The sequence below is a fragment of the Macaca mulatta genome, chromosome 19 (genome assembly GCF_049350105.2).
Source record: "Macaca mulatta isolate MMU2019108-1 chromosome 19, T2T-MMU8v2.0, whole genome shotgun sequence".
Lineage (NCBI taxonomy): Eukaryota > Metazoa > Chordata > Mammalia > Primates > Cercopithecidae > Macaca > Macaca mulatta.
This window is the reverse complement of record NC_133424.1, coordinates 21,229,113-21,239,940: the sequence shown is the minus strand read 5'-3', so window position 1 is coordinate 21,239,940 and position 10,828 is coordinate 21,229,113. Positions and strand designations below refer to the sequence as shown.

Genomic DNA, 10,828 nt, shown 5'->3' with positions numbered 1-10,828 from the left:
CCAGCTGCAGCGACAGACAAAGACCCCGCCACATCCGGGAAGCCGTCCTGTCCGCTCCAGCTGCATGCCTGATTGGACGGTACCCAACCCAGCGTCGCTGATTGGATAACGTTTAAAACCCCACCCTCTCATGCCCTGAGTGACAGAAGATGTGATCAGATGCTGGGCTGAGTGAAGAAAGGGTGACAGCCTACCTAGACTGCAGCCTTCTCAGGCAGGGCTTCCTCCCAGAGCTGAGCCAGGCCCACCCCAGAGGGTATTTGCCTTTAAACTTGTGTGTAAAGTTATATGCATTTATAAATAATATATGGCTATTCACAAAGGAAAAAATATAATTTTATAATAATTATTTTAAAATTTCAGATTTTATGACCTTCCTGGCTTTTGGTCTTTGAGCAGGCAGGCTGAGATTTTAGAAAGGAGGTAATCCTCTGAAATAAAATGTGAGCCATATGTGAATTTTAAATTTTCTAGTAGCCAAACTTGAAAAAAACAAGAACAGGTTGAATTGATTGTAACAATTTAACCCAATAAGTCAAGAAATTTTCATTTTAATATGTGAGAAATATGTAATTATTAATAAAGCATATAAATATTTGGAACTAAATCTTTGAAACTAACTCTCTCTTTTACCCTTCTAGCACATCGCACTTAAGGCGCCACACATGGCCAACAGCTGCCACATTGAAGTGCAGCTCTGATGTCAGCGATGTGAAGGGCCCCAGCAAACCTTTACTGTCAGAGGTGAAGGAAGAGCCTCTCCCTACCGACATCTCTCTTCAGTTCCGAAGGTGGAACAAATAGTGGCCATGGAAAGAGGAGAAGGCAGCAGGAGTTGTTGGGGTCCGCGTGGTTCCCAAACAAAGGAACGAGCACACAGGACAACAACACAAGACAAGACAAACATGGCGGCCGCCTCCAATGGCGGGCTCTGCTTTATTTTATACAGTGGTTTGTGGAATGTTGCCAAGTCACAAGACACATTGTTGTTTTTCTGACCTTTCCCTTTCTGGATTTTCAAGATGTTTACACATAAACAAGCCCCCAGGGTCTGCTGTTAGCAGCTGGCTCCTTTGTCCTCCCTGTGCAGGGAAGGAACGCCCTGTTTGCAAGAGCAGGACTTATCCGCAATGCCCTGCTTCCTTTGCAAGAGCAGGACTTATCCAGAACGTCTGGTTTGCGAGCACGTAGTCCTCTACAGGAGTAAAATAATCACAGGTAAAGCACTGCTGGATGAGATCACAGGAGCGCGCCACCATGCTCGGCTAATTTTTTGTGTTTTTAGTAGAGACGAGGTTTCACCACGTTGGCCAGGCTGGTCCTGAACTCCTGACCTCAGGTGATCTGCCTGCTTCCGCCTCCCAAAGTGTTGAGATTATAGGCGTGAGCCACCACGCTCAGCCTCAACATGTTTTTTTTTTTTTTTTTTTTTTTTTTAAGTTATTTTTGAAAATGATGGGAACATGTCAAAGGGAGCCAGCCTGAAAGAATTTCCAATGGTCCAAACTGGACCAATGTAAGCATCCAAATGCATAATTAGAGCACTGACCTCTAAAATAAATCAAGTCAAATAAAATAAATACCCATGCATTTACACTGATACGAAAAACTTTAAATAAATAAAAAAGAAAAAAGAATAAGGAAAAACTTTTTACAGAATTCCAAATACTAATCAACATAGATAAAATGCTGAAGAAATCATCACAAGGCCGGGCGCGGTGGCTCAAGCCTGTAATCCCAGCACTTTGGGAGGCCGAGGCGGGTGGATCACGAGGTCAGGAGATCGAGACCATCCTGGCTAACATGGTGAAACCCTGTCTCTACTAAAAATACAAAAAACTAGCTGGGCGTAGTGGCGGGCGCCTGTAGTCCCAGCTACTCGGAGGCTGAGGCGGGAGAATGGCGTGAACCAGGGAGGCGGAGTTTGCAGTGAGCTGAGATCGCGCCACTGCACTCCAGCCTGGGCGACACAGCGAGACTCTGTCTAAAAAAAAAAAAAAAGAAAGAAATCATCACAAAACCACCACAGTTGTTATTGTATTCAAGGTTAACTGAAGAGTGTAAAAATTGTAAATCACACTTAAAAAATAAGCAGTGTATTTGCATAGCACCAAAGTATCTGACTAAATTTTACCCTTCATTTTTAAAGCAACCTATCACTATTAAAAGCAACAATTATGACTCTCTGTTATTGGATTTATAATATGTAGATGTAAAATTGTAAAAGCACCACAAAAGATCAAAGAAGAAAATAGAATTGCCCTGGCGCCGTGGCTCACGCCTGCAATCCCAGCACTTTGGGAGGCGGAGGTGGGCGGATCACGAGGTCAGGAGTCCAAGACTATCCTGGCTAACAAAGTGAAACCCCGTCTCTACCAAAAATGCGAAAACTTGGCTGGGTGTGATGGTGCGCGCCTGTAGTCCCAGCTACTCGGGAGGCTGAGGCAGGAGAATCCTTTGAGCCCGGGAGGTGGAGGTTGCAGTGAGCTGAGATCGCGCCATTGCACTCCAGCCTGGTTACAGAGGGAGACTCCGTCTCAAAAAAAAAAAAAAAAAAAAAGCTGCCTGGGCAACATAATAAAAGCCTATTTCTACAGAAAACAATTTTAATTAGCCACTGTAATGGTGTGTACCTGAAGTCCCAGTTACTAGGAGGCTGACAGCTAAGAATTTTGAGGTTTGATTGAGCTATAATTGTGACACTACACTCTGGCCAAGATGACAGAGCTGTCTACAAATTCATGCACACACGTGCAAAATATAAGCTTGCAAGTTCTTTTATGATCCCGTGTCTGTGCATTACTGTAATAATATTGATTAGAAGCAGAGTAACTGTATCCAATACGGAGTTTGAGAGAAAACAGAAATATATCATTTGTACTTCAGGTGTCCTGATAAGGATCAGCGGAGGCCTCTGCCCTCTGACTTTATCTCTACTAAATGCATGAGAGGCAGAGTTTTTAACGTACTTTTTTTTTTTTTTTTTTTTTTTGAGACAGAGTCTTGCTCTGTCACCCAGGCTGCAGTGCAGTGGCGCCATCTCGGCTCACCACAACCTCTGCCTCCCAGATTCAAGCGATTCTCCTGCCTCAGTCTCCAGAGTAGCTGGAACTACAGGCGCGCTACCACGCCCAGCTAATTTTTTTTTTTTTTTTTTTTTTTTTTTTTTTGTATTTTTAGTAGAAACGGGGTTTCACCATGTTGGCCAGGATGGTCTCGATTTATTGACCTCGTGATCTGCCTCCCTCGGCCTCCCAAAGTGCTGGGATTACAGGGGTGAGCCACTGTGCTAGCCCAACTTAAATGATTTTAACACAAGCAATATTCTGTAATATTAATGAACATAGAGGTTTTCTACTGATTATGATTTTTGAAATTCTTATGCCCTGGTAGACCAGATAGATCATCTCTGTCAACATCATTTTGTTAATACGTTTTCAACCTATTCTGATTCCATCCTTGCTTTTATTTTGAAAAAACGTAGATGCTAGAAAACGTTTCTACTAAATGGAAGAAAAAGCAAACATAAGTTTCAATATTTACAAGTCACATTTATGAATATATTTTCTAATTAGAGAGTTACAACTTCAACTTTCAAAGAAAATGGTAAGGGCAGCTGGGCGCAGTGGCTCACCCCTGTAATCCCAGCGCTTTGGGAGGCCGAGGCGGGTGGATCACCTGAGGTCAGGAGTTCAAGACCAGCCTGACCAACATGGAGAAACCCCGTGTCTACTAAAAATACAAAATTAGCCACACGTGGTGGCACATGCCTGTAATCCCAGCTACTCAGGGGGCCAAGGCAAGAGAATCACTTGAACTTGGGAGGTGGAGGTTGTGGTAAGCCAAGATTGTGCCACTGCACTCCAGCCTGGGCAACAAGAGCAAACATTTCATCTCAACAAAAAAGGGTAAGGGCCAAACATAAAGAACATTTTTATTATAAAAAATTATCTAGTCTCTATATTTTGCAAATTATTTTTCTCTCATCACTAAACAATTTCACCTAAACTAATATACAACCAATTTTATAAGTTTAGCTTTTTTAAATAAAATAAAATAATAAAACATTAAGACAACATGAAAAATTATAATACATATTACAATCCCCCATTCAGGTAAAGTATTATTAACTATGAAGATTTGATAAGTGGCAAATGTGACATTTTCAGATAGTTTTGTGATAACCAGAAAAAAATTTATTAGCAATTTTCATAAGACGACAAAATGATACTTGAAATATTATAAAGTATTTAAATTATCTCATGTATTAGGATATCATGAATTCTAAAATATTATAAATATAGTAGAGGTTCTCCAAACTAAAAAATTAGAAGCAAAATAATTTATCATTAAAAATTGGATCTTTCTTTGTTTTAAAAATAAAGTTTGGCCAGGTGCGGTGGCTCAAGCCTGTAATCCCAGCACTTTGGGAGGCCGAGACGGGCGGATCACGAGGTCAGGAGATCGAGACCATCCTGGCTAACACGGTGAAACCCCGTCTCTGCTAAAAATACAAAAAACTAGCCGGGCGTAGTGGTGGGCGCCTGTAGTCCCAGCTACTCGGGAGGCTGAGGCAGGAGAATGGCGAGGCGGAGCTTGCAGTGAGCCGAGATCGCGCCACCGCACTCCAGCCTGGGCGACTGAGCAACACTCCGTCTCAAAAAAAATAAAAATAAAAAATAAAAATAAAGTTTAAGTGTGATCATATGCAGAACACAACTAGACCCCTACCTATGTTAATACAATTACAATCTGACATGAGATTTAGGTGGGGATACAGAGTCAAACAATACCATTCTTCCCCGGCCCCTCCCAAACCTCATGCCCTTCTCACATTTCAAAACACAATCACCCCTTCACATCAGTCCCCCAAATTCTTAACCAATTTCAGCATTAACTCAAAAGTCCAGTTTAAAGTCTTGTCTGAGACAAGGCCAGTCTCTTCCACCTATGAGTCTGTACAATCAAAAACAAATTAGTTACTTTCAAGATACAATGGATGTGCAGGCATTGGGTAAATGTTCCTGTTCCAAAAGGGAGAAATTTGCCAAAGCAAAAGGGCTCCGGGTCTATCAAACTCCAAAACCCAGCAGGGCAGTCATTAAATCTTAAAGTTCCAAAATAATCTCCTTTGTCTTGGTGTCTCACATCTAGGCCACTTTGATGCAAGGGGTGAGCTCCCAAGGTCTTAGGCAGCACCACCCCTGTGGCTCTGCAGAGTACAGCCCCTGCAGCTGCTTTCACAAGCTGGCATTGAGTGCCCATGGCTTTTCCATCCAACTCATCTAAACGTACTTAACCTTAATCACTTTCTAAAATTGCTGTTTTCTGCCAGGCACGGTAGCTCACACCTGTAATCCCAGCACTTTGGGAGGCCGAGGCAGGGGGATCACGAGGTTAGGAGATCAAGACCATCCTGGCCAACATGGTGAAACCCCATCTCTACTAAAATACAAAAAAAAAAAAAAAAAAATCACATTGCAGGTTAGGGCTTACCATATACATTTTGATGAAAACTAAATTCAGTCTAAATCAAGGTAAAAGAACCATCTAGAGGTAATATTTTTATATCTCATTGGAATTAAGTTAACATAAACATGAAGCAGATTACAGTAAGTTAAGATATATGTTTTAAGGCCTAGAGAAAATACGAAAGTAGCTGGGTGCAGTGGCTCATGCCTGTAATCCCAGCACCTTGGAAGGCCAAGGTGGGCAGATCACGAGGTCAGGAGTTCAAGACCAGCCTGGCCAACATAGTGAAACCCCATCTATACTAAAAATAAAAAAAATTAGCTGAGCGTGGTGGCAGGCGCCTGTAGTCTCAGTTACTCAGGAGGCTGAGACAGGAAAATTGTTTGAACCCAGGAGGCAGAGGTTGCAGTGAGCTGAGATCAAGCCGTTGCACTCCAGCCTGGGCGACAGGGCAAGACTCCGTCTCAAACAAACAAAAAAAAAGAAAGTAACTTCAAAAACATAAACAATCTCCCACTATTATTGTGTGGGAGTTTGTTTAAGTCCCTTTGTAGGTCTCTAAGAATGTGTTTTATAAATCTGGATGCTCCTTGAATTGATTCCTTTAGCATTATGTAAACAATCACTATGGAAATTTAAATATTACATGAGACGTATCTAATATAAAAGGAAGCAGTAAAGGAAGAATAAAAATATGCTGGGCACGGTGGCTCACACCTATAATCCCAGCACTTTGGGAGGCTGATGTGGGTGGATCACCTGAGGTCAAGAGTTCCAGACCAGTCTGGCCAACATGGTGAAACCCCATCTCTACTAAAAATAGAAAAATTAGCCAGGCATGGTGGTGGGTGCCTGTAATCCCAGATATTCGGGGGGCTGAGGCAGGAGACATGCTTGAACCCAAGAGGTGGAGGTTGCAGTGAGTGGAGATCATGCCACTGCACTCTAGCCTGGGTGATAGTGTGAGACTTTGTCTCAAAAAAAAAAAAAAAAAAAAGAAAGAAAAGAAGAGAAAAAAAAAAGAAAAATACGTGAAACAAATAAAAAGTAAAAAGCAAGCCGGGTGCAGTGGTTCACACCTGTAATCCCAACACTTTGGGAGGCCGAGGCGGGCAGATCACGAGGTCAGGAGATTGAGACCATCCTGGCTAACACAGTGAAACCCTGTCTCTACTAAAAATACAAAAAACTAGCGGGGCGTAGTGGCGGGCACCTGTAGTCCCAGCTACTCAGGAGGCTGAGGCAGGAGAATGGTATGAACTTGGGAGGCAGAGCTTGCAGTGAGCCGAGATTGTGCCATTGCACTCCAGCCTGGGCAACAGAGCAAGACTCTATCTAAAAAAAAAAGCGTAATAGTCAATGTAAATCCAACTATATTGATAATATCACTGGCTATGAATGGGTTAAATAATTAAATCCAATGGCAGAGATTGTCAGATCAGAAACTTTTATACCCAAACTTAAATAATAGAAAAAATAGACAGAATATCAGCAAGAAAATATAACACATGAACAACACTGTTAACAAATATAAATAGCCTTCTATAGAAATCACTCAAGATTAGAAGTACACATAGGTGGCTGGGTGTGGTGGCTCACGCCTGTAAATCTCAGTAGTTTGGGAGGCTGAGGCGGGTGGATCACCTGAGGTCGGGAGTTCAAGACCAGCCTGGCCAAGATGATGAAACCCCGTCTCTACTAAAAATACAAAATTAGCCAGGCGTGCTGGCAGGTGCCTGTAATCCCAGCTACTCGGGAGGCTGAGGCAGGAGAATAGTTTGAACCCAGGAGGCAGAGGTTGCAGTGAGCCGAGATCGCGCCACTGCACTCTAGCCAGGTGACAGAGTGAGATTCCATCTCAAAACAAAGAAGTACTCATAGGTTATTCTTTAGGCTAGATCATATGGTAGGCCATAGAGCAAGGAAACATCAATAAATTAAAAGGATAAACATAATCCAAAGTATGTTCTTTAACTTTCCTAGAAGGAAATTAAAAATAAATAAATGCAGAAAGTTTGAGAAACTCACAAATATGTGGAAATAAAAGATACTTCTAAGTAACTAATGTGTCAAAGAAAAAAGACAAAATTTGAAAATATTTTCAAATGAATGAAAATGAAGCCACAACCTATCAAACATATGAGATGCAGCAAACTGTTCAGAGAAATTAATAGCAATAAACACCTACATAAAACATAAACAATTTAGAATCAATAACCTAATTTTTGGCAAAAATATTTAAGGACAAATTAACTATACCTGGGAAAAAGAATATCAGTCTGGGCAAGCAAAAGTCATGTAGTTAGTATATATGAGAAAAAACTGAGGAGTGAGGTGCTTGTAGGATTAGGGCTTTGAAAATTGTCCACATATTTCTAAGAATCGAGAAGCTCACAAGCATGTTCAGGGTCAGTCAAGGGCCAGGCAGATGCTCAGAAAGACCTAAGAAGATGTTTTCGCTCATCTCTGCTTTACCCTCCATCTCCAAACATGCAAGAAGAGAAGAAAGTAGCAAAGTTGTAATCTTCCTGGCTGTGTAAACCCAGCTGCAAGAATTATGAAATGTACATTTGAGGTGAGCAGGCATTTGAGGTAAATCTCTTTCAAATCACTAGTTCACATTAAGCTAAAGAAACAGATTTTTATTGCCAAACACAACAAAAAACAGTATTTTTAAAAAGTAACTTTTAGCCTGTAATCCCAGCACTTTGGGAGGCTGAGGCAGGTTAATCACGAGGCCAAGGGTCCAAGGTCAGCCTGGCCAAGATGATGAAACACCATCTCTACTAAAAATACAAAAATTAGCCAGGCGTGGTAGCAGATGCCTGTAATCCCAGCTACTCGGGAGCCTTAGGCAGGGAATTGCTTGAACCCAAGAGGCTGAGGTTGCAGTGAGCCGAGATCACGCCACTGCACTCCAGGCTGAGCGACAGAGCGAGACTCCATCTCAAATAATAATAATAATAATAATTTTGAAAACTAAACACAAAACTACAAGTTAAAGTAAGCAGCAACAAAAACCCAAAGGATAAGAGTACATGTGATTTTATGGTTTTTACATTATAGTAGAACAATGTCCAGTTTTCAGCAACAATAAGATAACCAGGCATGCAAAGAAATAAGAAAATATGGCCTATGAATAAGTAACAGATATGAACAGAAAAAGTCCTAGAGGAAGCCTAGGCATTAGAAAGCCTAGAAAAAGTCTAAATTACCTATCCTAAATATGCTGCAAATAGAAAATATTAATAGAGAAAGGGAGTATAAAATAAATTGAAGATAAAATTATGGGGTTTTTTTTTTGTTTTGTTTTTTTTTTTTTTGAGACGGAGTCTCACTCTGTCACCCAGGCTGGAGTGCAGTGGTATGATCTTGGCTCACTGCAACCTTCACCTTCTGGGTTCAAATGATTCTCCTGCCTCAGCCTCCTGAGTACCTGGGACTACAGGTACCTGCAACCACACCCGGCTAATTTTTGTATTTTTAGTAGAGACGAGGTTTCATCATCTTGGCCAGGCTGGTCTTGAACTCCTGACCTCAGGTAATCTGCCCACCTCAGCCTCCCAAAGTACTGAGAAAACAGGTATGAGCCACTGCACCTGGATTCAAGAAATTTATGTTATCTACAAGATACTCTCTTTAGTTCTCAACTCACAAATAGTTTTAAAATGAAAGGATAGATGAAAAGATTTCATACAAATAGTAACCAAAAGAGAGCTGGGGTGGCTACACTTAGAAAATAAAGGTGTTAAGACAAAAGTGTTGTAACTAACTGACAAATGACAACATTTTATATTGAAAAAATTGTAAATCTATCAAGATAATATGACAGTTATAAATATATTTGTACCTAACAAAGATCCCAACATATAAAGCATAAAATGACAGTTAATGGCAGAAGTAGAAAGTTCTCAATAAGAACTGTTCGCTTGGGCTGGGCACGATGGCTCATGCCTATAATCCCGGAACTTTGGGAGACCGAGGCAGGTGGATCACATGAGGCCAGCTGTTCCAGACCAGCCTTGCCAACATGGTGAAACCTCATCTCTACTAAAAATACAAAAATCAGCCAGGTGTGGTGGCACACATTTGTAATCCCAGATACTCGGGAGGCTGAGGCACAATAGTCACTTGAATCTGGGAGATGGATGTTGCGGTGAGCCAAGATCACACCACTGCACTTTAGCCTGGGAGACAGAGCGAGACTGTGCCTCAAAAGAAAAAAAAAAAAAAAAAAAAAAAAATTGTTGGCTTTAATATACCAATTAGACCTAGCAGACACATTCAGAAACTCCTGTTAAAGTATTTTGAAATGGGCAAAAAATTAATTTTATTTTCAAATTGTGAGTTTGTTTACAGCAAGTAATTTAGCCACCTTACTCTTTTATGGCATTATTATTATTATTATTTTTTTTGAGACGGAGTCTCGCTCTGTCGCCCAGGCTGGAGTGTAGTGGCCGGATCTCAGCTCACTGCAAGCTCCGCCTCCCGGGTTCATGCCATTCTCCTGCCTCAGCCTCCCGAGTAGCTGGGACTACAGGCGCCTGCCACCTCGCCCGGCTAAGTTTTTGTATTTTTAGTAGAGACGGGGTTTCACTTTGTTAGCCAGGATGGTCTCCATCTCCTGACCTGGTGATCCGCCCGTCTTGGCCTCCCAAAGTGCTGGGATTACAGGCTTGAGCCACCTCGCCCGGCCCTTTTCTTTCTTTTTTTTTTTTGTTTTTGAGATGGAGTCTCTCTCTGTCGCCCAGGTTGGAGCGCAGTGGCCCCATCTTGGCTCACTGCAATGTCCACCTCCCAGGGTTCAAGCGATTCTCCAGCCTCAGCCTCCCAAGTAACTGGGATTACAGATGTGAGTCACCACACCCTGGGGCTGGTGGTGGAGGAGAGATGTTGGTCAAAAGTAATGAGGCTCCCCTACATCCATTACCTTAGCAAGTAAGTTATTCTCTTCTCAGTTTTGATTCACCAGGGAATTGAATCATATCCTGAAGAATCAAAACTAAAGAAATAATTTCTTTATTAAAGCAATACAGGTTGTATACTAATATTTATTCCCTAAAGAGTAGAGTGACAAATTAACTCTATAGTCTAATGTACAGTTAATAAAAAATAAAGATGTAGAGTCATTTATTTTAACTGCATACTTGGGAAGAAAACCTTGGACTATAGGCCAAGAGCTTTTACAGATGTTAGCTCATAAAATTTGGGGAGACCTGGAATAGAAACATTCACCCCGTGCCCAAAGGGGATATAATTCCGTGTCTTTCACCCCAATTCCAGCTAGAAAAATGTGACATATTATAGCCCAAAGCATTTTATTATTTTTATTTTAGATTTGAGGGTATGTGTGCAG

The 10,828-nt window shown here is 41.5% G+C and overlaps 2 protein-coding genes across 2 annotated transcripts in view; one reads left to right on the top strand and one right to left on the bottom strand.

Moving 5' to 3' along the window:
* Window positions 1–10,828, top strand: part of LOC693803 (uncharacterized) — a 529,045-nt gene that overhangs the window by 205,845 nt on the left and 312,372 nt on the right.
* The window catches only part of LOC720437 (uncharacterized), a 219,864-nt gene that overhangs the window by 51,403 nt on the left and 157,633 nt on the right, over window positions 1–10,828 (bottom strand).